Source organism: Peromyscus californicus, unplaced genomic scaffold (genome assembly GCF_007827085.1).
Source record: "Peromyscus californicus insignis strain IS unplaced genomic scaffold, ASM782708v3 Scaffold_15__1_contigs__length_86483966, whole genome shotgun sequence".
NCBI classification, from domain to species: domain Eukaryota; kingdom Metazoa; phylum Chordata; class Mammalia; order Rodentia; family Cricetidae; genus Peromyscus; species Peromyscus californicus.
In genome coordinates, this window is record NW_026294447.1 from 19,319,355 (window position 1) to 19,344,603 (window position 25,249).

General features: G+C 38.7%; 1 long non-coding RNA gene across 2 annotated transcripts in view; it reads right to left on the minus strand.

The window, feature by feature from the left end:
• Positions 1–25,249, minus strand: part of LOC128110719 (uncharacterized) — a 107,771-nt gene that overhangs the window by 15,907 nt on the left and 66,615 nt on the right. For both annotated transcript variants that reach the window (XR_008218293.1, XR_008218294.1), the window contains 3 exons: positions 3,119–3,189; positions 1,394–2,187; positions 357–465 (listed from right to left, as the gene is read on the minus strand). This is a non-coding gene — a long non-coding RNA (uncharacterized LOC128110719). The remainder of the gene's footprint in view (positions 1–356; positions 466–1,393; positions 2,188–3,118; positions 3,190–25,249) is intronic.

Consider the following 25,249-nt stretch of genomic DNA (forward strand, 5'->3'; position numbering starts at 1 on the left):
TGTATTGCAAAATTAAAAAAAAAACATTCTGATTTCATTGCATAAAATGTAGAACTTCTCACCTATTGCTGGCATATTCTTATATTTGCAATATAATATACATATGTGTGTGTTTGTATGCAAATATATGTATATTGAATATATGGCACATGTATAAAACACTAGAGGTAACTTAAAATATGTCTCATCAGGGCCTAGAGAGAATGTATATATTAGATAAATATTAGCAAAGCAATTTTAAAAATAGTTAATAAATGGTTGGAGTTATTATTATAATCATCTTCTAACTCCTGACCCTTCTCTATTGAGTGATGGTTAAATATATTCTGTCTTATATTTACTTAAAAAATACTCACCTGTCAGAAAAGCTAAAAAGAGGATTAGTACAGCATCTGGCAGATATTTATTGACTATGCCAACTAAGACAGATGGGCATTCAAACTTCAAAAATCTGTTTTTTATGTCCTGGAATGACAATGAATAATAGGTCAAATATTACACTGAGTAGCAGTCGCTCTATATTTGAGAAGAATAAAGTGAGCCTCTTAAAGCTGTTCCTCAATAGTTCTCTCTCTATCAGAGTCCTCATTTATATGATAAAGTTTCATTTGAAAAGCTGACCACTACAGTTTTCATCCTTTCTTATAAACAATGAGAGTGGTTAAAGTGCCTTGTATCCACATTACTACTCATATTCCATAACTCCAGTCTGCCAGTGTCATGTACAGGGCAAAAGATCATAGAATAAACATGGAATTTCTTCACATGAGTGAAGGATTGCATATTATACACACTATGTGCACATTACACCCTTACATAAAACAGAGAATGTATGACATATTCTCATTGTCATAAACAATAATTCATTACACATCTTGGTCTTTTAAGTCTGCAGTGCGGTTGTCTCTTGGTTTGTAATCCTAGTGTTTGGGCCTCTGGCTAGACCACACTCAGCCTTTAAAACATTCAAACGCCATTGCTGTTTCTCCACTACTGTTGCGATCTCTGGTAACCCACCCTTTGTTGTTTTATGAGTCAATGCAGACTTGGCATATCTGAAGTCATTTCACATCCATTCTTAAATTTCCAAAATGAATGACAGTGTGTGTGGTTACTACTATAGTAACAACACATGAGCACAGTCGCTGTACAGGTTGCAGAAGAAGCAAGGACAGACTGAATTTAGAACTCTCAAACCTCTACTTTCGCTAGATCTTCATAATATAGTGTGTGACAATGCTGGTAATATGATCATTTTTTTGTGAAAGCTAGGGGAAAAAAATTAGATATTAGTAAAAATCTCCAAGTTGGTTGATGCTCATTCAAAACTTCACATGTGCAGTCTGAAAATACCCTCCGAGCTTCATTTCTAATTATTTTAAATAGTGCTTACTTTGTATTCACTGCTTGGTTTGATGAACAGGAAAAACACAAGTCCACTCCTCAACAGCTCATTATCTAAAATGAAGGAAAGGCAGAAAAGAAACGGAGTCTCCAAAATAATCACCCACTGGTCACTTTGTAGATGACTTGATTACCCCTCCTTTCAGCACACTCTTGTTTTATTCATCTCTATTTGTCAATTTACATGAAATAATGTAACAGTCTAAGAAAAAAAGTCAGACTAGATAAAAGGAAAGGGCTGTGGCTCTGGCTGCAGCCCAGTGGAATCTTGCATGGCAATTGTGATGCCCTGGTTTCTTCCCAGCCCTACAGTAAAGGCAAAACTAATCACCTGAGCATGTTTTGTCAACTTTTACCCAAATCATGAGCACTAGTTGCTGAAAACTAGGAATTTAGATACTTAAAAACACTGCTGCCTGTGGGCAGGAGAAAGTAGAAGGAAAGAGACAAACATGAAACCTCTGTCAAAGTGGTCTTAACTCAGGGGGAGAAATCTGAATATAACACTATGGACAAATTTCTATTTTAAATATTGCAAAGACAAACAAAGGTGGACACACTTTAATAAAACTATATTGACAGCTCTTGCCTTTAGGTGAATAGACTCCCTGAGATAATTCATTATCAAAAATTGGAGTAATCAATAATGTGGCAAATCAGTCAACTGAGACAAATTTCTCTCAATATTGGGAAAGGTGATCCATGTGTCCTTCTTAAGGTCCTCCTTGCTAGCTAGCTTCTCCGGAGCTGTGGGTTGTAGTCTGGTTATCTTTTGCTTTCACCCTGGGAAGGGGAAATAGATGAGATTTCCATGAGTAAATTGAGGGTGAGGGAGGGCAATAAAGGGTAGGGGATGGGGAATGAACATAAGGGAACAGGATGGTCAAGCTGGAACAAGGATGGAGTGGGTGAGCAATGAAAGAGATACTATGATAGAGGAAGACATCATGGGGATAGGGAGAAATCTGGTGCTAGGGAAATTCCCAAGAATCCACAAGGATTACTCTAGCTTAGACTACTACCAGTAGTGGAGAGGGTGCCTGAACTGGTTTACACAAGTAATCAGATCAGTGAATACCCTAACTGTCATCATAGAGCCTTCATCCAGTAACTGATGGAAGCAGATGCAGAGATCCACAGCCAAGCACCAGGCAGACCTCCAGGAGTCCAGTCGAAGAGAGGGAAGAGGGATTCTATGAGCAAGGGGCATCAAGATCACCATGGGAAAACCTACAGAGACAACCAAACCAACCTAGTGGGAACTCAGGAACTTTAGACCAACAGCTGTGGAGCCTGCATGGGACTGGACTAGGCCCTCTGCATAAGCAAAACAGTTGTGTAGTTTGATCCACTTAAGGGGCCCCATAGCAGTATGATCAGGATTCATCCTTGGTATAAGAGCTGGCTTTTTTGGAAGCCCATTTCCTATTATGGAACACCAGGCACAGTCTTGATGCAGGGAAAGGGGTTTGGACCTGCCTCAGCTGAATATACCAGGCCCTGCTGACTCCCCATGGGTGGCCTTATCTTGTTGGAGGAGGGAATAAGGGTTGGGTTAGGGTGGAGTCTAGGGGAGATAGGAGGAGGGAAGAGAGGGGGATCTTGGTTGGTATATAAAAATGAGTGAAAATTTTCTTAATAAATAAACTAAAAAAGAAAAAAGATTGGGAAGGGACTCACTGAGAAAGCAAGTGAACTGGAAATAGGAACTTACGCATCCCCTCCTCAAGTCAGACTAGAAACAGGCAAGTGACATCCATGTTAAGCCTAGACCAAGGTGTATTTCTGTAGAGAGAAAGAAATAGGGCATAACTCTAAACATATAGAGATTATGGGGTGTTAAGTGAGAACCAGAGGGAACTTTGACACCAAGAATCAAAGCTGCCTTAGATTCTCAGACCTTCTTGTTAACAGCTGCAGCTCCCCAGAGAATCACCTGCAGTTGAGATCCACCTATATCAGAGGTGAACCCATGCCACCATCAGCCTTACAACAACTCTTTGAGAGGCATCTCCCCAACAACGTGGATTCTTCACTGCTCCTTTATCCACATGGAGTGCTTTGAGTTTTCAGTTCCACCATCATTCTTACGTTCTTTCTATTATTTTCCCTCAATCTCCAAACTTCTACACTTCGAAGGTCCAGATGTTTGGAAAACTCTTACTAGACATGGCTCTTTTTAACCCCCAGGAATGTATCTTTCCTATAAATAGCTTTCCAAGACATCCCTTTGGGACATTTTCCTCTTTAAAATAATTCATATGGTAGTGGCTAAGGTATATGTGTTCATGTATATGCACTTAAATAAAATAATCAAAAATGTGTTAAACTTGCACTTATGTAGTTAAAAAAAAGTGACTAGAAAGTTCATTTGTATAATTGTAGTACTTTAATGTAATCGATTTTAAAAGTTCATACTATAAAAATTATATTCTTGAGAAGAATTAAAAAATGCAGAAAAGCACACAATTTTGGCAAGTCCAAAGGAAAAAGTTACAATTATAATACTGATAAAATTCACATGATAATAAAAATAGTTTAGTTCTTCATAAACAGATAAAAAAAAAAGCCAAGAGAACATTGCAGATAGCTCACAGTAAGACTTGTGTATTTAGAAACATCCTACAGTAAAGTTGGTGCCATGAATCAATGAGGAGACAGATTGATTCATAGATATTTAGAAAATACTTACTAGATGGAGGAAAATTTTTCTGTTATTCATTTCAAAGACAAGTGTGAATGATATAAAAATAATTAAACATAAAAGACACAAACCAATAAATATAGCATATGATATAAATGATCTCAAAGATAGAAATCACACTATTATCTTAATAGATGCAAAAAGGGCCTTTAATAAAATCCAATATCTTTTAAACAATAAAAGCCCTGGAAAGAAAAAGACAAAAAAGAACATAACATAAGAAAAGTAGCAAAATCGGTTGGCTACATCAAACTAAATTGAGAAAACTTTAAAGCATTCCCATTAAACTCAGGAGCAAGACATGTCTGTCTACACTCTCCATGCCCATTCAATAGAACATTTGAAATCTTAGAACAATGAGACAAGAGCATGTGGCCAGTGAGATAGCTCAGCAGGTAAAGTGGGTTGGTGCAAAGTCTAACAACCTGATTGGACAGAAATCACTCAAACAAGTGTAAGTGCTTCCACACAGGTGCCACAGCACTCACACACAAGCACACATGCATGAATGTGTCATGCATGCATGTATGTAAGTGCATAGGTAAAATAAACAAATGTTGAAAAAATAAAAGATGAAAGAAGGAAATACCAGGGAAAAAATAAAGAAAAGAAGTCAAAGAATCCCTGTGTGCTATGCATATGGGATCCCAAAGACTCCTACACAAAACTCCTAAAACTTATAAACACTTTCAGAAATTACAAAATAAAATTAATATACAAAAATTAACTGCCATAATCTCCAAATTTACTAGGAAAGAAATGAGAGAAAATACTCCAATCACAAAAGACGGCAATTCAAATGAAATATCGTGGAATAAACCTAGCCAAGGGAGTGAAAGATATCTGTAATACAAATATTAAAATTCTGAGGACATAAACTGAATCAAAATGTATAAAAAGCCATATAAAAAGCTACTACTTAATAAGATCACTGAAAAAAATTAAGAAAAGATCTTGAAAGGAATGACTCTGATTGGGCATTCAACACTGCTTCCAGATGTGATAGATTTTCATACAAAATCCAAATGCCAAGTAAGTAATAACCCCCGTATGTAGTGGCTCCCAAATAATTCAGACTGTTGACATCATGGCTGGGAACACAACCATCTAAGACTCTAGCTCTAGAGGATCCAACAACTTCTTCTAACCTTTACAGTTATCCAGCATGTATGTGATGTACACACAGTGAAGACACATATACATAAGTGCCATCAAAATGCATATACATATATATGTGTATATGCATATATATATAATAACTAATTATTAAAAAAGTTACTCATGAAACAAACTTTCATAAATACAATTTCAAATTATGGTTCATAAATTAATCTTGTTACATAGCTGAAAGAATGAACACAAAAAATGTCACAAATGAGTTAACAGTTTGTACATGTTCTTGCCACAAAGAAAAGCCTAGTGTAGGAACCACTCTACCATTACTTCATTCTGTGATGGACAAAAAGGAGTGGATTCTTGGAAATAGAAACACAGAAAACAAGGGGGCACCAGTACAAAGCTTCACAATCAACCAGGTTACTGTCATGGGCTTCAACCTATTGAAGCCTTCAAAGGAGAGGTCAAAATAATACAGACAAGTCAGTTTTCATGATTAATTTTGTATCAATATAGCAGGGTTCATGTTACCCAGATATTTACTTAATTACTTCTAAGTGTGCTTTGCAGTGAGATAAACATTTGTTTAAATAGATTGAAGAGAGTAAATTATCTTCTAAATGTTGGTGGCTCTCATGTAACTTAAAAATATGAATGAAATAAAAGCTTGACTTTCCTAAGAGAACCTTTTTTTTTATTTTTGGTTTTTCAAGACAGGGTTTCTCTGTGTAGTTTTGGTGCCTGTCCAGGATCTTGCTCTGTAGAGCAGGCTGGCTTCAAACTCACAGAGATCCTCCTGACTCTGCCTCCCAAGTGCTGGGATTAAAGGTGTGTGCCACCACCACCCGGCTCCTAAGAGAACTTCTGCCTCACATTTGAACTAAGGCAAGGGCCTAAAATATTGGCTCTTGTTGGTTTCTAGTCTGATACCTTTCTATTTACAATCACAGTGTTAATTCTCCCAGTTCCCAGGCCTTCCAAGTTGGACTGGAATGGTTGAACTCTCTTGTGTCTATAGTTCTCCAACTCACCTGAAGTATTTTAGGACTTAGCAGTCATCAAAACTGCAGTAGTTAATCCTTATATATACACATCTAATATCTATGAATTCTGTTTAGATAAAATCTGATTAATAAGGATTTTTGTAGGAAAAAATGGTTCTTGAGACTATTTTTACCAAATATTTTAAATAATACATAAATGTGGTGATAGATTGTATACTGTAATAAACTTGCCTGAGGGTCAGAGGACAGATCCAGCCACTAGATTAGACACAGAGCCAGGCAGTGGTGGCACACACCTTTAATCCCAGCACTTGAGATCTCATGCCTTTTCTTGGGAAACACACACACCTTTAATCCCAGAAAGTAATATGGTGGGACAGAGAAAAGTACATAAGGCATGAAGAAACAGGAACTCACTCTCTTTAGTCTGAGGATTTTGTAGAGGTAAGAACTAGTGGCTGGCTGTTCTGCCTCTCTGATCTTTCAGCTTTCACTCTGGCTCTGTGTGTTTTTTATCAAAAGACCATCTAAGATTTGAACAACATCTGGCATCCAACAGGACACAAAAATGCACACACTAATAGGAATATGATATTTTATGGATGTTATGAGGGTTAATACTCATTGTCAACTATACATTATCTAAAATCACCCAGAAGGAAGACCTCTAGATATGTCTCTGAGAAGGGACTGGACTGGATTAGCTGAAGTAGAAACACCCTCCCTAAATGTCAGCACCCCCATTCTCCTACACTGAGTAAATAGGAGGAAGAAGTGAAGGATCAGTACTCCTGTCTCTCTGCTTTTGCATGTGATTGCAGTGTGACCTGCTACCTTGCTTTCTCCAGGACAATGAAATGTGTCCCCATAACTATAAGCCAAAAGGAACCCTTTCTTCTGTTAACTGATTTTGGCAGAATCTTTATCATATCAACAATACAAGTAACCAACACACATGCAAAAGTCATGTATTATATGAGTCACATTAACTTAACCTACTAAAATATTCATTGCTTCTCTATGGAGAAACTTTCAAACTTCTTTCTTCAAGCTTCCAAAATGTACAATTCTTGAGTGCTGTTTATCAATAGATACTTTAAGGACAAGTATTCTGAACAGATTCTTGGGTTTCTAGGACTGACTGCCCAATGTGATTAGATTTAAAGTTGCTAATTGCTCTATTTCTCATAGTAAACAAGGAGCTGATACTGGACAGTATTTTCTTGCACTAAAGAGATAAGAGACTACCATTAGACTTACTGCTTTGTCCCAGCCCCCAATGCCCCCTGTTAGCCCAAGACCATTCTTACCAGGGAAACAGGCTGACTGCAGTTCTTCACCTTACCTGTTCTTCCAGGCTCATCTCCAGATCTGTAGGAGATCATCTGCTGTGATCTCCATTTCCCATCCAATCCCACCCACAAAAGATCACAAAGATCTTCTCCTTCAACCTTTCTTCACTCAGCTGATTCCATTACCCCAGTCTCCAACACCAGCAAGCATTCCTGGCAAACACACCAGTTAAGCAAGCCAGGGAAACAAATCTAATTCTGAGCCTCATCTACAGCACTATAGCAAACCTTCTGGGGTGACCTCACTTCACTGTCTATCCCCATTCTAAAGAGACAAAATAAGCAAATCCTGGTGGAAGACTCTTCTCTCCTCCCCCCTGTGAACCCCATCAGACTCTTAGTCTATCCCTATACCTAAGAGTCAGCTCCTAATACCCAAATTCACATTTTACCTGGAACCCCCAACAGATGATGTCCTACAGATCTGGGGATAAGACTAGAAGAACAGGTGAGGTAAAGATCTGCAGTCAGCCTAACTGTTTCCCTGGTAAGAATGACCACACTTATCACATCCACAGAAAATTTCTTACCAGGAAACACACAGCCATTATACTCTCCTAAAATCCATACAGCAAACAGAAAACAAGAAACAAAATACCCAACAAAGACCAAACCAGAAACCAGCACCTAGACTTATAATCATCACAATCCCAGATGCCTAGAGTCCAGAATAAAAACCAGCACAAAATGTACCCACTAGGGCTCAGCAACCCTACCATAGACGGCCCTGAGTATTCCAACATGGTTGAAGCACAAGAAAAAGACCTTAAGACAGCCTGTATGAAGTGGATACAGGCCTTTAAAGAGGAAATGAATAAATCCCTTAAAATAAATTTTAAAGAAATCCATGAAGGAAATGAATTAAAACCATTCAAGATCTGAAAATGTAAATAGAAATAAATAAAGAAATCATAAACTGCAGGAATTCTATGAATGAAAAATTTAGGAAATCCAAAAGGAACTACAGAGACAAGCTTCACCAAGACAGAATCCCTGGTATTGGAGATATGGTAGAAAAAATGGATATATGCATCAAACAAAATCTTAAATATAAAATATTCCTGACATAAAACATATCCAGGAAAAGAGCAAATCTAAGAATAATAAAAATAAATGAAGGAGAAGAATCCCAGGTCAAAGGCCCAGAAATATTTTCAACATAATCAGAATATTTTCCTAACCTAAAGAAGGAGATGCCTATCAAGGTACAAGAAACATATATAATTCCAAATAGATTGGACCAGAAAAGAAAGTCTACTCAAAACATAATAATTAAACTGCTAAACACACAAATCAAATAAAGAATATTAAAACCTGCAAGTGAAAAAGACCAAGTAACATATAAAGGTAGACCTATTAGAATTATACCTGACTTCTCAATGGAGACTATAAAAGCACAAGGGCCTGGACATATGTGCTGCAGATGATAAGAAACCACAGATATCAGCCCAGATGACTATACATAGAAAAACTTTCAATCACCACAGGAGGAGAAAATAAGATATTTCACATTAAAGCCAAATTTAAACAATATCTATCTACAAATTCTGCTCTACAGAAGGAACTAGAAGGAAAATCCAACCAATGGAAATTAACTATAATCTTGAAAACATATAGGCTAAATAAACTCTGATCAACAAAATCAAAAGAAGGGAATTACACACACACACACACACACACACACACACACACACACACACACACCATCATCAGTACTACCACCACCACCACTACCAGCAACAACTAAAACAACAAAAGAACAAGAATCAACAATCAATGGACATTGATGTCTCTCGATATCATTAGTCTCAATTCCCCCAATAAAAAAGACACAGACTAGTGGAATAAATGGTTAGAAAACTCTACTCCAAGCAAATGAACCTACAAAGTAAGCTGATGTGGCCATTTTAGTATCTAATATAATAGATTTCAAACCAAAACTAATCAGAAGAGTTAGGGAAGCACACTACATACTCATCAAAGAAAAATCCACCCAAGAGGATATTTCAATTCTTAACATTTATGCCCCAAACATGAGGGCATCCATGTTTGTAAAAGAAATACTACTGTCACTGAAATCACTTAAATCATATATTGATAGGGATTTAAGTCTCCATCACACATTAATAGTAGGAGACTTCAATACCCAAGTCTCACCAACAGACATGTCATCTAGTCAAAAACTAGACAGAGAAATGCTGGAACTAATAGACATTAAAAGCCAAATCTACAGAATATTTCACTCAAACACAAAAGAATATACCTTTTTCCTCTCACCTCATGGGACTTTATCCAAAACTGAACACATACTTAGACACAAAACAAGTCTCAACAGATAAAGGAAAAGTGAAATAACACCCTTCCTCCAGATTAAAGCTGGATATCAACAACAGAAGCAGAAAGCTTACAAACTCCTGAAAACTGTACAACTCTCTTTTGAATGAAAATAGATCAAAAAAGAAATTAAAAACTATCTAGAATTGAATGAAAATGAATATACTATGTATCTAAACTTATGGGATGCAATGAATGAGGTTAAAGAGGTAAACTGATAACCTACATCAAGTAACTATAGAGATCTCATACTAGTGACTTAACAACACACATGAAAATCTGGATAAATAGAAGAAATCACATGCAAAGGAGGAGACAGTGAGAAATAATCAAACTGGGGGTAAAATCAATAACTTAAAGACAAAGAGGAATACAAAGGATCAGTGAAACAAAGGGTGGTTCTTTGAGTAGACAAATAAGGTTGACAAGGCTTTATCTAAACTAACTAAATCACAGAGAGAGAATACACAAATTAATGAAATCAGAAATGAGAAAGGAGACATAAAAATAGACACTGATGAAATCCAGAGAAACCTAAGAATATGCTTTAAAAATCTGTACTCCATCAAATTGGAAAATCAAAAAGAAATGGATAATGCCCTGCATATGTACCCCTTACTATAGTTAAACCAAGATTAGATTTAAGAATTTAAGCAGAATTACAATACCTACTGAAATAGAAGCAATCATTAAAAGACCCCCAACCAAAAAACGCCCAGGCCCAGATAGCACAATTCTACCACACTTTCAAGGAAAAGCTAATGACAATTCTCCTCAAATTCTTTCACAAAATCAAAACAGAAATAATATATTCCAATTCATTTTATGAGGCCAGAGTTACCCTGAGACCTAAACCACATAAAGACCCAAGGAAAGGAAGATAATTATAAGCAAATTTCCTATATGAACATAAATGCAAAAATCTCAGTAAAGTACTTGCAAACCAAATCCAAGGACCCATCAGAAAGATCATTCACCCTGATTCAGCAGGCTTCATCCATAGATGCAGGGATGGTTCAATATGCAAACATAAATAAATGTAATCCATTATATAACAAACTGAAAGGAAAAAAATCCACATGATTATCACATTAGATGCAGTAAAGGCCTTTGACTAAATTCCACAGCTTTTCATGATAAAAGTCCTGTAGAGATTAGGAATACAAGGAAAATAACTAATCATATTAAAGAAGTTTACAGCAAGCCAATAGCTAACATCAATTTAAATGGAGAGAAACCCTAATCATTTTCACTAAAATTGAGAGCAAGATAAGTTTGTCTACTCTATCCATACCTATTCAAGATAGTACTTGAAGTCTTAGCTAGAGCAATAAAGCAACTGAAGGAGATCAATGGGGTACAAATAAGAAAGGAAGAGGTCAACATATCTTTATGTACAGATGATATGATAGTATATATAAGTGACCTGAAAAATTCCCTTAAAGAATGCCTACAGCTACAAAATAATTTCAACAAAGGAGCTTCATACAAAATTAACTCACAAAAATCAATACCCTTCCAAAATATAAAGGACAAACAGACTAAGAAAGAATCAGGGAAACAACACCTTTTGTAATAGCCTTAAGTAATATACCATGTCTTTATGTAACTGTTCAAGCAATTGAAAGAATAGTATAATTAAAAACTTCAAGTCTTTGAAGAAATTGAAGAAGATATCAGAAAATGTAAAGGTCACCTATGCTCATGGATTGGTAAGATTAAAATTGTAAAAATGGCTATTCTACCAAAAGCAATCTACAGAATCAGTGCAATCTCCATTAAAATTCCAACACAGGTTTGGAAAAGACAATTCTCAGCTTCATATGAAAAAATAAAAAAAACAGGATACTTAAAGCAATCCTTAACAATAAAAGAACTGCTGGAAATCTCACCATTGTCAAGTTGTAATACAAAGTTCTAGTGATAAAAATAGAAAGTATGTTACAGGCATAAAAACAGACACTGATCAATGGAATCAAACTGAAGACACAGACATAAATCCACACACCTACAGACATCTTACTTTTGATAAAGAAGCCAGTAAAGCACAATGGAAAGAAGAAATCATTTTCAACAAATGATACTAGTCAAACTGGATGTCTGCATGTAGAAAAAAATGCAAATAGATCCTTATTTATTTCCCTGTACAAAGCTCAAGTCCAAGTGGATTAAAGGCCTAGACATAAAACCAGATACAGTGAACCTGACAGAATAGAAAGTGGGGAATAGCCTTTAACTCATTAGCAAAGGAGGAGACTTTCTGAACTGAACCATTAGCATAGGCTCTAAGATCCATTCATGGAACTGAAGTTTCTGCATGGTAAAGGATATGGTCATTTGAACAAAAAGCAGCCTACACAATGGGAAAAGATTTTTAACAACTCCACATTTGATAGAGTACTAATATCCAAAATATATAAAGAACTGAAGAAACTAAATTTCAAAACACTGGAGAAGGTGGGAATGGGGGGTGGATTGGAGGGAGGGAGGGGGGCCGGATGAGGGAGAACAGGGAAATCCGTGGCTGATATGTAAAATTAAATTAATTACAAAATTAAAAAAAATTAAATACCCAATTTGAAATGGGGTAGAGATCTGAACAGAAAATTTTCAATAGAAACTAGATAGCAAAACAAACAAACTAATATTTCCATTTTAAAATGGGGCAGAGATCTAAACAGAGAATTTTCAATTAAAGAAATGTTCAACATTCTTAACCATCATGTAAATACAAATCAAAACTGCTTTGATGTTTCATATTACACCTGTCAGAATGGCTAAGATCAATAACAAAAGTGGCAGCTCATACTGGAGAGGATGTGGAGCAAAGGAACCACTCCTCAATTGTTGGTGGGAGTGCAAACTTATACAGTCACTATGGAAATCACTACAGAATGAAGGAGTGAGTCAATTTCCCTCAAAATCCAGTTATATCACTCTTGTGGATATATACCCAAATGGTGTTCCCACCTACCACAAAGACACTTGCTCAACATGTTCATTGCCACTGTATTGAAAGTAGTTCCAAACTGGAAACAACCTAGATGTTCCTCAACAGAATAATGGATAAAGAAAATGTGGCACATTTACACAATTCCTCTGCTGTTTTTTAAAAAAATGACATCACAAAATTTGCAGACAAATGTATTGAACTAGAACATAATAATACTGAGTAGGAAACCTAGATCCAGAAAGATAATTATTGTATATATTTATTTATATGTGGATATTAGCTATTGAATAAACAATAACCAAGCTGCCTCCCATAGTCTCAGAGAGTTTAGGCACAGAGGAAGGGATTAGCAGGGTCACATGGATCTCCCTGGGAGGGGAAAATAGAATAGATTTTATGAGTGGATGAGAGATGGGTGGCAATGGAAACAGGAGGATCAGGTCGGGAGTGGGATGAAGTTGACAGAGACAATTCGGGAGAAAGACAGCAAGAAGTGATGGGCATTTGAGGGGTGGTATCGAAACCTAACACAGTGGAAACTTTCTTAAATATATGACAGTGATCCTCAAGAAGTCTCCAGTCAATGAGTGGGACATAACCCCGAGTGGCCATCCCTTGTTACCAAATGCAGCTTCCAATACCAGGACTGAGTTACACCCAACTAAGTTGTTTGCCAAAGGGGTTCCATGGACATCCGCACCCCTTAAAAAGAGATTGCCATTAAATTTTCTTAATCATCCAGTTCTATGATACAATGTGTTTTATGTCTTTATGTTTGTTTGTGGCAGGGTATTAACATGTACTCCAGCCATTTTCACCTAAGACTGATCAACCTAGCGGGATCAAACATGAGCATACAGGAAAAGCTATGTAAGCACCCACTGAAAAGTGACCACTTAAAACAAGGGTTGCTAGAGCTAACTATCATCAAGAACCTGATCTGCTACAACCTTGCCATAAACTTTCTAACATTCAAAATTATGATAAATATCTGTTGTTTAGTCCATGTACTCCATAGTATGTTGTTACAGGATGTTATAGGAATCCATCTGACTGAGATAGACAGGTGTGTTTTGAAGCTGAATTCAGAGATGTTTTTGGATTAAGCATTATTAATAGTGGTCTCAGACATGAAATAGTTAGAAATCTGACTACTTTCTAGATCTGTGTAAGCAGAAATTGTCAAAATTAGATGAACAAGATTTTAACCTGAATCATAAATACAGACTCACTGGCCTCTCAAGCTTCTTGAGGAAAGACCTTTTATATGCTATCAAAAATCATATATATATATATATATATATATATATATATATAATTTTTAAATTTATATTTAACATATATATGTAGATGTAACCAACCTTCTTATTGAATAAGAAACACAGAACCAATGCAAAGAAGAAAGCCAAGAGGTCAGAGCTAAGAGCTAAAACATTACCCTTCCTCCTGCGGTGGTCCTACCTCTCCGAACCAGAGATACCCCTGTGTTAAAGTCTTTATATAGAGTTCCTGTTCTGCCTTCTCATTGGTTGTAAACCCAACCACATGACCACCTCGTCACAGCCTGTCTGTGTAGGCCTCCAGGTTTTCCATGATTGGTATTGAGATTAAAGGCATGTGTATCCAATAATGGCTGTATCCCTGAACACACAGAGACTTACCCAGCTCTGCCTACCAAGTGCTGGGATTACAAGCGTATGCCACCACTGCCCTGCTTTCCTATGGCTTGCTAATAGCTCTGACCCCCGGGCAACTTTATTTATTAACATACAAATAACATTTTAATACAAATAAAATATCACCATATATATTTGTTATGAGAGAACAGGAAGCTGGTGAGGCAGAATGGTGGGACATTCTAACTAGAGAAGAGGAAGGAGAGAGACAGAGGATGCTGCCAGCTGCCACCATGAGAAGCAAGAGGTAAAGACACTGGTAAGCCATAAGCCACATGGCAGAGTATGAATTTATGGAAATGGGTTAATTTAAGATGTAAGATCTAGCTAGCAATAATCCTGAGCCAGTAGACCATACAGTTCGTAATTAATATAAGCCTCTGTGTGTTCATTTGGGTCTGAATGGCTGTGGGACCGCGAGGCCATGGGAGTTGGGTGAGCACAGGCAAACTTCAGTTACATGTGGGTGACTTTGTAGATTGTGTCCTTTATATTTTCTCCACATTAAGGGGCCTCTGCTGACAACCTCCTTATGTTACTTCTTTTAGAGACACCAAAGGACCTTCATGTCCACCATCTAACCAGTGAAGTGCCACATGCCTAAGCTAAAAGTTAACTGATTTGCTCACATTTGCAAGTGTAAGAAGACTTTTGCTACTATTAAATCATCACATTTCTTTAAACTATACTTGAGTTTTATAAGGTAGAAAAACTCAAACCAAAGTAATGATTGTGTCATGAGAATTTTAGGCCTTTAGGAAAGCAAACCTGTAAGAAGTGTTGGTGACTGGAAGACATGGGATGCTGAAGGTGTTCCCAGGACAGGGTGTGAGGAAGCAAGCATGTTCAACAAGATAAGAAGGAGCATCAAACTTGCCTCTTTTCAGTCACCTCATTTGTAGCTAGAGTTTTCCTGCCTGGCCCACGGTCAGGACAAATCTCTCTCACCTGCCAGTCCCACAGTCGCTCAGACCCAACCAAGTAAACACAGAGACTTATATTGGTTACAAACTGTATGGCCAAGGCAGGCTTCTTGCTAACTGTTCTTACAGCTTAAATTAATCCATTTCAATTAATCTATATCTTGCCACATGGCTCATGGCTTACCAGCATCTTCACATGCTGTTTGTCATTGTTGCGGCTGGCAGTGTCTCTCACTCAGCCTTCCACTTCCCAGCTTTATTCTCCTCCTTGTCCCACCTATACTTCCTGCCTGGCCACTGGCCAATCAGTAATTTATTTATTGACCAATCAGCAACACACTTGACATACAGACCATCCCACAGCACTTCCCCTTTTCTTTTCTTTTCTTTTTTTTTTTTTCTCAAAAAGAAGGTTTTAACCTTAACAAACTAAAATTACATATAATTTGGGAATTTGGGCATAGCTTCTCTTACTACTTCCTGCTGGAGGGGGGTGCTGTATCTTATGGGGACACAAAGAAAATTTTAGGATTATGGAATAGTCCATGAGGGTGTATCGTCTGAGCCAGTTGCCTTCAAACCATTCTGGATGTTGGATCATCTGGGCCATGGTGTCATCAGAGACCTTTCAGGGGGTCTTGGCTGGTCAAACCTCATGTATCTCAATCTGGAACAAATCCATAGCCTTTGGCTTTCTGTAAAAACAAAAGCAGAGACTCTTTTCTAAAGCAACATATCCTTATATCCAAATTTTGAAGTCAAGGTATCTTTAAAATATACATATTGATTTAACTCAACATCTTTTACGATCAAGTGTTTTTCTGCAGTTAAAAATCCCAAAGAGTTCATGTGTTTCCATTCATTTGGCTATTTGTCCCTGTGCTTTATCCAACCTTGGTCTCAACAATTCTCGCTCATATAAACCCTCCTCATTCTCGCTAATTGGACTCCCAGAGATCCACCCGGGGCCTAGTCATGGATCTCTGCATCCAGATCCCTCAGTAGTTGGATGAGGTTTCTAGCACAACAATTAGGGTGTTTGGCCATCCCATCACCAGAGTAGGTCAGTTCGGGCTGTCTCTCGACCATTGCCAGCAGTCTGTTGTGTGGGTATCTTTGTGTATTTCTGTGGGCCTCTCTAGCACCTTGCTTCTTCCTATTCTCATGTGGTCTTCATTTACCATGGTTTCCTATTCCTTGTTCTCCCTCTCTGTTGTTGATCCAGCTGGGATCTCCCACTCCCCCAAGCTCTCTTTCCCTCAACCCTCGCCTTTCATTACCCCCACTCATGTCCAGGGACAAATAGCCAAATGAATGGAAACCCATGAACTATGAACCAATGGCTGAGGGGTCCCCACTGGATCAGGCCCTCCGAATGGGTGAGACATTTGATTGGCTTGATCTGTTTGGGAGGCATCCAGGCAGTGGGACCAGATCTTGTGCTCATTGCATGAGTTGGCTGTTTGAAACCTGGGGCCTATGCAGGATTGTTTGGCTCGGCCTGGGAGGAGGGGACTAGACCTACCTGGACTGAGTCTACCAGGTTGACCTCAGTCTGTGGGGAAGGCTTTGCCCTGGAGGAGATGTGAATGGGGGGGGGGGGTTGGGGGGAAGGTGAGGGGGACGGGAGGGGGGAGAACAAGGGAATCCGCGGCTGATATGTAGAATTGAATTGTATTGTAGAATAAATTTAAAAAAAATTAAAATTACAGTTCTCAGAAAAAAAAAATCCCAAAGAGATCTTGCTCCCGACTTCCCTTTTGCAACACTGGTGAGTACCCTTCCTTGCCCCAGACCCCATCCCTGGGCACCAGCCACTCCAGGGAAGACCTGCCCAACTTGGCCCCAGGTTCTGGCCACCTGGCAGGTTCCCTGCTAGCCCCACCGGGAAGGATCCCCTTCTCCAAGACCCCTGGCAGACCCTGCAGTCTCCACGCCCTGCCCCCATGCCCATCCGCCTGAGCCCCAAGCCTCTTCCTGAGACTTAGAGGCCGGCCCCCAGCTCCCTTCTTGCTCCGGACTTCCCTTTTGCAACACTGGTGAGTGCCCTTCCTTGCCCCAGACCCCATCCCTGGGCACCAGCCACTCCAGGGAAGACCTGCCCAACTTGGCCCCAGGTTCTGGCCACCGGGCAGGTTCCCTGCTAGCCCCACCAGGAAGGATCCCCTTCTCCAAGACCCCTGGCAGACCCTGCAGTCTCCACGCCCTGCCCCCACGCCCATCCGCCTGAGCCCCAAGCCTCTTCCTGAGACTTAGAGGCCGGCCCCCAGCTCCCATCTTGCTCCAGACTTCCCTTTTGGATCACTGGTCTGTCTGAACCAAGTGTGTGGATAAGGCCAAGAACAAACCAAAAAGAGATGGGCAGACGTCAAGGCAGAAACATATACAACAAAATGAATAGCAATACAGCATCACCAGGCCCTAGCCCTCCTCCAACACCTAGACCTGAACATCAGAAATTGGAAGAAGCAGAAGAAAACAGCCTTATGAATGACATCATGAAGAAGCTAGAGGCTTGTGTAGAGGAAAAGACAAAAAAATGTGAAGAACGCTGTAAACAACTAGAGAAAAGGGCAAACAAATTAGAAGAAATCAATAAAGTCCTGGAAGAAAACAATAAAATACTGAGAGAAAATCAAGAAAAATCAATGAAACAAATGAAGGAAACAGTCCAAGACCTGAAAAGGGAAATAGAAAAAATGAAGAAGACACAAACAGAGGGAATGCTGGAATACAAAATCTGAGAAAACGATTGGAAACTTCAGATGCAAGTATAATCAACAGAATGCAAGATATGGAAGAGAGGATCTCTAGCGTTGAAGATACAGTAGAAGAAATAGATTCATCAGTCAAAGAAAACACTAAAGTGTAGCTGGAGTTTTCCTGCCTGGCCCACAGTCAGGACAAATCTCTCTCACCCGCCAGTCCCAAGCCGCTCAAACCCGATCAAATAAACACAGAGACTTATATTGGTTTCAAACTGTATGGCCGTGGCAGGCTTCTTGCTAACTGTTCTTACAGCTTAAATTAATCCATTTCTATTAATCTATACCTTGCCACGTGGCTTGTGGCTTACCGGTACTTTACATCTTCCTTATCCTGATGGCGGCTGGCAGTGTCTCCCTCACCAGCTTCCTGTTCTCTCAATTCTCCTCTCTGTTAGTCCCGCCTATACTTCCTGCCTGGCCACTGACCAATCAGTGATTTATTCATTGACCAATCAGCAACACATTTGACATACAGACCATCCCACAGCACTAAAGCCAACAAAGTCATGAACCAAAATGTCCAAGAAATTTGGGACACCATGAAAAGACAAAACCTAAGAATAATAGGGGTCGAAGAAGGAGAAGAATACCAACTCAAAGGCACAGAAAATATATTCAACAAGATCATAGAAGAAAACTTTCCCAATTTAAAGAAGGAAATGCCTATGAAGATACAAGAAGCTTATAGAACACCAAACAGACTAGACCCCCAAAAAAAGTCCCCTTGCCAAATAATAGTTAAACAACTAAACGTACAGAATAAAGAAAGAATATTAAGAGCAGCAAAGGAAAAAGGCCAAGTGACATATAAAGGCAAACCCATCAGAATAACACCCGATTTCTCAATGGAGACTTTGAAAGCCAGAAGAACCTGGACAGATGTAATGCAGACACTAAGAGACCATGGATGTCAGCCTAGACTAATATACCCAGCAAAACTTTCAATCACCATAGATGGAGTGAACAAGACATTCCATGACAAAGCCAGATTTAAACAATACTTATCCACAAACCCAGCCCTACAGAAAGCACTAGAAGGAAAATTCCAACCTAAGGAAGTCAGATACACCCTCGAAAACACAGGCAACAGATAAAGCCACAGCAGTAAACCCCAACGTATAGAAGTACCCACACATCACCACCAAAAAATAACAGGAATGAACAATCACTGGTCATTAATTTCCCTCAATATCAATGGACTTAACTCACCTATAAAAAGACATAGGCTTACAGAATGGATACGAAAGCAGGACCCATATTTCTGCTGCATACAAGAAACACATCTCAAATTCAAAGATAGACACTACCTAAAAATAAAAGGCTGGGAAAAGACTTTCCAATCAAACGGTCTTAAGAAACAAGCGGGTGTAGCCATCCTGATATCCAGCAAAATAGACTTCAAACTAAAATCAATCAAAAGAGATCAAGAAGGGCATTACATACTCATCACAGGAAAGATCCACCAAGATGAAGTCTCAATTCTGAATATTTATGCCCCAAACACAAGGGCACCCACATATGTAAAAGAAACATTACTAAAGCTTAAATCACATATAAAACCCCACACATTAATAGTGGGAGACCTCAACACCCCACTTTCACCACTGGACAGATCTCCCAAATTGAAACTTAACAGAGAAATAAAGGACTTAACTGATGTCATGACTCAAATGGACTTAATTGATATCTACAGAACATTCCATCCTAACAAAAAAGAATATACCTTCTTCTCAGCACCCCATGGAACCTTCTCTAAAATTGACCACATACTTGGCCACAAAACAAATCTAAACAGATACAAAACAATTGGAATAACCTCCTGTGTTCTATCAGACCACCATGGTCTAAAGTTGGATTTCAACAACAACAAAAACTACAGAAAACCTGCAATCTCATGGAAACTGAATAATATCCAACTGAATCACCAATGGGTTAAGGAAGAAATAAAGAAAGAAATTAAAGACTTCCTAGAGATCAATGAAAATGAAGACACCACATATCCAAATTTATGGGACACTATGAAAGCAGTACTAAGAGGGAAATTCATAGCACTAAATGCCCACATAAATAAGTTGGAGAAATCTCACACTAGAGACTTAACAGCATACCTGAAAGCTCTAGAACAAGAAGAAGCACAGTCTCCCAGGAAAAATAAATGCCAGGAAATTATCAAAGTGAGAGCTGAAATCAATAAAATAGAAACAAAGAGAACAATACAAAAAATTAATGAAACAAAGAGTTGGTTCTTTGAGAAAATCAACAAGATAGACAAGCCCTTATCCAAACTAACCAAAAGACAGAGAGAGAGCATCCAAATCAACAAAATCAGAAATGAAAAGGGGGACATAACAACAGACATTGAGGAAATCCAGAGAATCATCAGGTCATACTTCAAAAACCTCTATTCGACAAAACTGGAAAACCTAAAAGAAATGGATAACTTTCTGAATAGGTACCACATACCTAAGTTAAATCAAGACCAGATAAACTATTTAAATAGTCCAATAACCCCTAACGAAATAGAAACAGTCATTAAAAGTCTCCCAACCAAAAAAAGCCAGGACCAGATGGTTTCAGTGCAGAATTCTACCAGATCTTCAAAGAAGAGTTAATACCAATACTCTCTAAATTGTTCCACACAATAGAAACAGAAGGAACATTACCAAACTCCTTCTACGAGGCTACAATTACCCTAATTCCTAAACCAAACAAGGATACAACAAAGAAAGAGAACTACAGACCGATCTCCCTCATGAACATTGATGCAAAAATACTCAATAAAATATTGGCAAACAGACTCCAAGAACACATCAAAACAATTATCCACCATGATCAAGTAGGATTCATTCCAGGGATGCAAGGGTGGTTCAACATACGAAAGTCCGTCAATGTAATACACCATATAAACAAACTCAAAGAAAAAAAAACATATGATCATCTCACTGGATGCAGAAAAGGCATTTGACAAAATCCAACACCCCTTCATGATAAAGGTATTGGAGCGATCAGGAATACAGGGAACATACCTAAACATAATAAAGGCAATTTACAGCAAGCCAACAGCCAACATCAAATTAAATGGAGAGAAACTCAAAGCAATTCCACTAAAATCAGGAACGAGGCAAGGCTGTCCACTCTCCCCACACTTATTCAATATAGTACTTGAAGTACTAGCCAGAGCAATAAGACAACATAAGGAGATTAAGGGGATACAAATTGGAAAGGAAGAAGTCAAGCTTTCCCTATTTGCAGATGACATGATAGTATACTTGTGCGACCCCAAAGATTCCACCAAGGAAATGATACAGCTTATAAACACCTTCAGCAACATAGCAGGATACAAGATCAACTCAAAAAAATCAGTAGCCCTCCTATATACAATGGACAAAGAAGCGGAGAAGGAAATCAGAGATACATCACCCTTTACTATAGCCACAAATGACATAAAATACCTTGGGGTAACACTAACCAAGCAAGTGAAGGACCTATATGACAAGAACTTTAAGTCCCTGAAAAAAGAAATTGAAGAAGATGTCAGAAAATGGAAAGATCTCCCATGCTCATGGATAGGCAGGACTAACATAGTAAAAATGGCAATCTTACCAAAAGCAATCTACAGATTCAATGCAATCCCCATCAAAATACCAACACAATTCTTCACAGACCTGGAAAGAATAATACTCAACTTCATATGGAAAAACAAAAAAACCCAGGATAGCCAAAGGAATCCTGTACAATAACACAACTTCTGGAGGCATCACGATCCCTGACTTCAAGCTCTACTATAGAGCTACAGTAATAAAAACAGCTTGGTACTGGCATAAAAACCGACATGTGGACCAATGGAATCGAATTGAAGACCCTGACATTAATCCGCACACCTATGAACATATAATTTTTGACAAAGAAGCCAAAAGTGCACAATGGAAAAAAGAAAGCATCTTCAACAAATGGTGCTGGCAAAACTGGATATCAACATGTAGAAGGCTGCAAATAGATCCATATCTATCACCGTGCACAAAACTTAAGTCCAAGTGGATCAAGGACCTCAACATAAATCCAGCTACTCTGAACCTGATAGAAGAGAAAGTAGGAAGTAGTCTTGAACGCATTGGCATAGGAGACTACTTCCTAAATAGAACACCAGTAGCACAGACTCTGAGAGAAACAATCAATCAATGGGACCTCTTGAAACTGAGAAGCTTTTGTAGAGCAAAGGATACGGTCAACAAGGCAAATTGACAGCCTACAGAATGGGAAAAGATCTTCACCAACCCCACATCTGACAGAGGACTGATATCCAGAATATATAAGGAATTCAAGAAATTAGACATCAAAATGCCCAACAGTCCAATTAAGAAATGGGCTATAGAACTAAACAGAATTCTCAACAGAGGAAACTCAAATGGCCGAAAGACATTTAAGGAATTGCTCAACATCCCTAATCATCAGGGAAATGCAAATCAAAAGGACTCAGATACCATCTTACACCTGTCAGAATGGCTAAGATCAAAAACACTGAAGACACCTTATGCTGGAGAGGATGTGGAGCTAGGGGAACTCTCCTCCACTGTTGGTGGGAATGCAAGCTTGTACAACCACTTTGGAAATCAATATGGCGTTTTCTTAGAAAATTGGGAATCAATCTCCCCCAAGATCCAGCTATACCACTCTTGGGCATATACCCAAGAAATGTTCAACCACACCATAAGAGCACTTGTTCAGCTATGTTCATATCAGCATTGTTTGTAATAGCCAGAACATGGAAACAACCCAGATACCCTTCAACTGAAGAATGGATAAACAAAATGTGGTACATATACACAATGGAATACTACTCAGCAGAGAAAAACAATGGCATCATGAGGTTTGCAGACAAATGGATGGATCTAGAAAAAATCATCCTGAGTGAGGTAACCCAGACTCAGAAAGCCAAACATGGTATGTACTCACTCATAGCAGGATACTAGACATGAAACAAGGATGACTTGTCTGCTACTCACATCACCAGGGAGGCTACCTGGAAAACAGGACCCCAAGAAAGACACAGGGATCGCCCAATGACAGAGAAATGGAATGAGATCTACATGAACAGCCTGGACATGAGTGGGGGTAATGAAAGGCGAGGGTTGAGGGAAAGAGAGCTTGGGGGAGTGGGAGATCCCAGCTGGATCAACAACAGAGAGGGAGGACAAGGAATAGGAGACCATGGTAAATGAAGACCACATGAGAATAGGAAGAAGCAAAGTGCTAGAGAGGCCCACAGAAATCCACAAAGATACCCACACAACAGACTGCTGGCAATGGTCGAGAGACAGCCCGATCTGACCTACTCTGGTGATGGGATGGCCAAACACCCTAATTGTTGTGCTAGAAACCTCATCCAACTACTGAGGGATCTGGATGCAGAGATCCATGACTAGGCCCCGGGTGGATCTCTGGGAGTCCAATTAGCGAGAATGAGGAGGGTTTATATGAGCAAGAATTGTTGAGACCAAGGTTGGATAAAGCACAGGGACAAATAGCCAAATGAATGGAAACCCATGAACTATGAACCAATGGCTGAGGGGTCCCCACTGGATCAGGCCCTCCGAATGGGTGAGACATTTGATTGGCTTGATCTGTTTGGGAGGCATCCAGGCAGTGGGACCAGATCTTGTGCTCATTGCATGAGTTGGCTGTTTGAAACCTGGGGCCTATGCAGGATTGTTTGGCTCGGCCTGGGAGGAGGGGACTAGACCTACCTGGACTGAGTCTACCAGGTTGACCTCAGTCTGTGGGGAAGGCTTTGCCCTGGAGGAGATGTGAATAGGGGGGGGGTTGGGGGGAGGGGGGGGGGGACGGGAGGGGGAAGAGCGGGGGAATCCGTGGCTGATATGTGGAACTGAATTGTATTGCAAAATAAATTAAAATAAATTAAAAAAAAGAGTATAAATAAGTAGATGTTAATGTTATATGTGAATTTGTAAAAAAGTGTAAATGTTAAATATAAATCTATTCCTAATGTATATGGTGAAATAACCAGAGACACAGAAGGTTAGTGTCCCAGTAGACTGCAAAGTAGGCAGTCTGAATGGTTTCAAAAGCTCCAGAAGCTGCTAAGAAGCTAAGAATGGCGGATGCCAGAACCAGCACAAGGCATCCGCAGCTGAAATCTGTGGAAAATCCACTGAACACAGAAAAACCTGAGCTAACATCAAAAACGGTGCGGTTTAGAATACTACTGTACCTCAAAAGGTCGGTCTGTGGGAACAAAAGTTGCAGAGACGCTTGTTTGAACTAAAATTGTTAACAGCAGAAAGTTTTGGTTGTAAAACGTCTCTTCATATTTTGAAGTGAAAGCCTAATACCAGAATTTATTTGTTAGAACTTTTTGAACTTAAAATGAGATAAAACTACAAAAAGATTTTGGTTATGGATTTCTTCATATTTGGAAGGCTCATACCAGAATTTATCATTTGAATTTTGGGACTTAAGAAATAAAATGAACAGTAGAGATTTCATTACAATGGGACAATTTTGAGTTTATAGTAATGACCTAGGAACTGTTTTCTGGAATTGGGTTAAAAATGGAACTGTTTAAATGAAGAAATTTATTATTTCTACCTAGAATCAAGATATGCAGTTTTGTGTATGCATATATGCTTTATTAATTGGTGATTCATGAATTGTTTTGTGGAACTGTTTATGTAAAAATGAAATTACTTACAGAACTGGTTTTGTGTTATAAATGGAACTGTTTAAATGGAAAAGTTTGGGTTTTATAACTAGGCTTGAGATTTTGCTTAAAAAGTTATAAAGAAAAGGGGGAGAGTTAATATTCCTTAGTCTAATTTCAAAAGTTGTTTGAGTGGATTAATGTCATGTTTTTGTTAGTAAGAAATGCAAATGGGGTATATTAAGAGACTACTTTTAAAGTGTAAAGAGTTTTATTAAGAAACTGCTTTTGGATGTTTTGCTAAGTTTTCAAAGTGTTAATGGTTAGATTGAGAAGAATGCTTTTCAATATGGGTTT